The sequence below is a fragment of the Clupea harengus genome, chromosome 10 (genome assembly GCF_900700415.2).
Source record: "Clupea harengus chromosome 10, Ch_v2.0.2, whole genome shotgun sequence".
Lineage (NCBI taxonomy): Eukaryota > Metazoa > Chordata > Actinopteri > Clupeiformes > Clupeidae > Clupea > Clupea harengus.
The window spans coordinates 18,533,493-18,538,514 of record NC_045161.1 but is presented as its reverse complement, the minus strand read 5'-3'; the positions used below and the strand labels follow the sequence as shown (position 1 = coordinate 18,538,514).

Here is a 5,022-nt window from a genome sequence, read left to right as displayed (position 1 = left end):
CACTACACTACACTACACTACACTACACACACACTACACTACACTACACACTACACTACACTACACACTACACTACACACACACTACACCCACACTACACTACACTACACACTACACACTACACTACACTACACACACTACACTACACTACACTACACTACACACACACTACACTACACCACACCACACCACACTACACTACACTACACCACACTACACCAGACTACACTACACTACACTACACTACACACACACACACTACACACACACTACACTACACTACACTACACTACACTACACACACTACACTACACTACACCACACACTACACTACACCACACTACACTACACTACACTACACCACACTACACTACACCACACTACACTACACCACACCACACCACACCCCACTACACTACACTACACACTACACACTACACTACACTACACTACACTACACCACACTACACACACGCTGCACCACACCGAGTTGAAGGGGGGAGGGAGTGAGGGAGGGAGAGAAAGAGAGAGACAGAGGGAGGGATGGAGAGAAAGAGACAGAGGGATGGAGAGAAAGAGGGCTGGGGATTGGGGATGGATGCTTGCTTCTAATATTCTCCCCCTTTGCATCTTTAGATTTGGAGTGACTGACTGGAGTCATTTAGTGGGCCATATGCTGAGAGAGGTTGGGTGCATTACCTCTTTGACTTTGGAGTTTTTTACCTTTAGCTGTCTTTGATCATTGATTCTAGCCTTATGGGCACACGCACACACACACACACACACACACACACACACACGCACACACACACACACACACACACACACACACACACACTTGCATGTATACTCTCATACGCTCATACGGTTTAGGAATGTCCACGAGGCAGGAGGTTTAGGAATGTCATGAGGCAGGAGGTTTAGGAATGTCCACGAGGCAGGAGGTTTAGGAATGTCACGAGGCAGGAGGTTTAGGAATGTCATGAGGCAGGAGGTTTAGGAATGTCCACGAGGCAGGAGGTTTAGGAATGTCATGAGGCAGGAGGTTTAGGAATGTCCACGAGGCAGGAGGTTTATGAATGTCATGAGGCAGGAGGTTTAGGAATATCCACGAGGAAGGAGGTTTAGGAATGTCCACGAGGCAGGAGGTTTAGGAATATCATGAGGAAGGAGGTTTAGGAATATCATGAGGAAGGAGGTTTAGGAATGTCATGAGGCAGGAGGTTTAGGAATATCATGAGGCAGGAGGTTTAGGAATATCCACGCGGCAGGAGGTTTAGGAGGGGGGGGGGGGGCATCTCCACTTCTCTCCTCCAGGAATGTGGGTCAGTGAGGGGGAACACCCCAGGTTACTGACTCAGCCTCATAACCTTGATTAAGAATGAGAAAGCCCTGGTGCTGTGGGCAGCCTCTCGCTCTCTGACAGGCCGAGCTAAAATCAATACCCTGCATGATGGGGTGAATCACAGGGTTAAAATTAAACTCTCGCCCTTCCCCCGCCATCCAACCCCGTCACGATCACTAATCATTTCAAAAGCAGCTGAAGGCTTTTTAATTACAGCCTGTTCACTGACAGGTACGTCCTAGTGAGTGTGTGGATGCTTGCAGCAGCCGGCTTGTCGGTACTCTGTCCTCATTCTTTTTCAGCGCAGGGGGAAAGGCTGAGCAGTTGCCTTATGTGGGACACAGGCTTGTTTCTTGGCTGTGGATATATTGATGTCACAAGAAGTCAAACGCCACTGTGACAGTGTATCAGCACTTTTACCCTAGCCTTTAAGGAAGACCTATACATCCAGCTCAAATTCATTGCACTCAACCCCCCCTCCTGTTCTTTTTATCTTCTTTTGCGCATCTTGGTTTTCGGTGCTGGAACTCTCACTCAGTCACCCCGCCCACTCCTTGCGTTTTCCCCTGAAACCGAGAAATCAGGACAACTCGGCGCAGAACGGGTTAACGTGCACCCGAGCTCGTGATTGGCTGTGGGATTCGTGGTTTTAGCCACCCTAAGAGAGAGGTAACTAGGCAACTTCAGCGGGAGCAGCGAAAGAAGGGAGCGAAAAGGGTCGAAAAGAAACGCAAAAAATCCTGACACTCTTTGGCCGTGATGGAAAGGATGTAGTCCAGATTTGTCTGTATGTCCCCGGAATGGGAAACTGGATTACGGCTTTAACAAGAACTCTATGGACCTCGGAGCATCGGGATATATAACTGGATTTGTTTTACTATGAGAAGTATGGGAACCGCACAATCTCACATCAGTCTGAAGGTAGGCTTATAACGGGAGCAGGTGCACATTGCCTTGGGAACTGAAAGAGTCTCTTAATAAAAATATCGAATTAAATTAGCCTGTTTCACCTGCTATATTTGAACGCTTTTAACTGTTGTATTCTGTTATTTATTTAAATGGTCGACTGGGAGCCAGTGCTAGGAATAAGTGAATCAGTTACTATTGCACACTGTTTACAGATAATTAAGTTGTATAAGGTAATTTTTACATTACATTTTACACAGAAACAACACTTTATATGCACCAGTCAATGTTTGTTCTCGATTTTAACTCAGACAAGATGCCCTTGCTCAAATGAATCGGCATGAACAGTGAGTGCTTTGCTGCATTGACATGCTTGCTCTTCGGTAACGCGGAGGAATGGTGGTGTATCGATTCATTTTTGGATACAAATGTTTATGGCGACGTTAAGTATTATGAAACATTGTTATCGTACCTCTGGTAGCATTCAGAACTGTGTGTTTGGTTTGATAACCTCCTGTGAGCTCTTTGGCCAGCGCAGAGGTTGCGCGGTGCTTTTGGTCTCATGAGCTGCTGTGTAGAAATGTCTTGCCCGGCTTTGAGTAAGCACTCCGTCGTGCGGCACATCTCTGCTGTTGCTGTGGATATGTATCGAAATGGCTCAGAGGGAAAAGGTAAAAAAAAATATCTCACGAACTATGGTGTAGAAGAAGTTGGCTTGCTTTTTGCGCAAATATTTAGTAGACATTGGCACTGAAGCCACGATGGCTAAAGGCTCCAGCCGGTGATTGAGTTTGCAGGGGTTCCGCTGCATTTTAAACCTGCATTAATCGTAGCGTCCCAGCGGTGGGGGAGAGCTGTGCGGCGAGAGAGCTGCTGTTTCCCGGGCTGGTCACAAATCATTTAGCCATGAATGTGCGCACTGGTTACCTTATTTGTAATCCGTGGTCGTTTTTTGATACAAGAAAGGACCATGCCTCATTAGTTATGTTAGAAATGCTCAGGCTACATGCGAGTTGATGTGACAGAATACACTGCTTATGTTTCGCTGTGGTTAGGGGGGTTATGATCCTTGAGTCGCAGGGGTGGGGGTGGGTGGATCTCCTGGCTCTAGCAGGGGGCTGGCGGGCTGACTGTGCCGGGAACAACTGCGGCATGTCACTTCGCTGTGATTTCGCCGGGAGCAGCAAACGTGGTGCTGAGCACCCTCGCGAGCTCACGGAGTCTGTAGAGCAACCAGTGTCCGGTACCGTAACGATACGCGTGCGTTACACTGGCATATGTGGTGCTGTACACGGCGCACCACTTTCTGTCGTGTTGAAAAACGGTAGCCTACTTATTCGTCACATCATTTACAAATCTGATTTACCTATCTATGTTCGTTGAACCGATACAGGCAAACACACATAAACTCACTGTACAATCAGAGAAGACAATTTTTTCAGCTCCCTCTGTTTTGTCATCCGTGAGAATTTCACGTGAAATTCAGACGTAGAGCAGGCCTATACATTTCACGCTTTATTTCGCTCTGTAGTAGACAAGCAGGTAGCCATTTCACTCATTGGCAACCCCATGGCATGTCAGCAAGCATCGGTAATAACGAACACAAACCTGCCATCATTAAGGGCCTCAAGGCTTCCATATGTCGGTCACGGTTCAGAGGTCACTGGTTTAGGTCAGAAATGTTCCTCTGGCTGAGTTTGATCATGTTCATGCCACAATTAGTGTTAAGGTCTACAGAGAAGCATGAAAATGGGTGTTAAATGGATCCACGGCTGTCTTTCAAACTGACAGGTCTGGCAGCCCCCACACTCCAGCCCTGGGGGCTGCCTCTGACGGACCCATATTGGGAGGTGGGTGGGGGAGGGGGGCTAGTTGGAAATGTAGAACCCAGCTGTAGTTCTCCACTGCATCTTCAGCCAGAGGCTCTGGACAGGTGGGACCCGTGTTCACTGGCCCCCGGCGCCGCTCACCCCTTCCTGGTATATTTCTGGATCGGCCTCTGTCGGCGGCCGGCGGTGCCAGGGGGGGGAGTGTGTGTGTGGAGTGGAGTGTGTGTGTGTGCTCTGTCTTCCGGACTTTCCGCCCGTTCCTAACCACGGGAAGGCCGTTTACTTCAGCTTGAGTGAGCCCAGCAGGCAACGGTGCGTCTCCATAGAAACGTGGCGTATAGTGAGTGTTAACCCACAAAGGCAACATTGTTTTGCTCTCTTGTCTTGCCCTCTTATTCACGCTAGTTATTCTCAGTTTGATTTGGGGTCGGCAGGAGAGGCGAGGAGTGGAGTACCTTGGAAAGCATTTGTGGGCAAATGTTGTCACAGACTGCGTGATTTCACTCAGTGAATGGGCAGGCCCAGAGGCAGTGGGGCTGTTTTTGCCCCCTTTTTCCATTTACAGAAAGCATAGTGTGTTTTTCTCCAGGCTGAATTCTCTGGTAGTTCTCTTCTAAATCTCTTCAGAAGAGTCTTTTTTGTTCTAGACCATGCATTTTAGGCACTGGGATTTACTGCATAAGCCACCTGTTGGTCCTAAGCACACGGGATAGAATCTTTTACAATGTCCGGCAGTAGGTATGATTTGTGCTTCGGTTAGGCCATTCTTGATTGATCTGCAGTAACTGATATGGGAAGTGAATTGATCTGAACACATGTTGTTCCATCAATCCATGAATAATGAATAAACATCAATAAAAAGAGAAGCATCTAACTGATTCAATATCCCCTCAGCTTTGGACTGTTAAACTGAACATAGACGATATTATAATAATAATATTT

At 47.6% G+C, this 5,022-nt stretch overlaps 1 protein-coding gene across 2 annotated transcripts in view; it reads left to right on the top strand.

Moving 5' to 3' along the window:
* Positions 1–1,320: 1,320 nt before the first annotated feature.
* The window catches only part of dab1a (DAB adaptor protein 1a), a 153,685-nt gene continuing 149,983 nt past the window's right edge, over positions 1,321–5,022 (top strand). Inside the window, exon 1 of one of the 2 annotated variants that reach the window (XM_031574276.2) lies at positions 1,321–2,266. The gene's annotated coding sequence lies outside the window, so the exon portion shown is untranslated. The remainder of the gene's footprint in view (positions 2,267–5,022) is intronic. The other variant, XM_042708896.1, reaches the window with a different exon arrangement.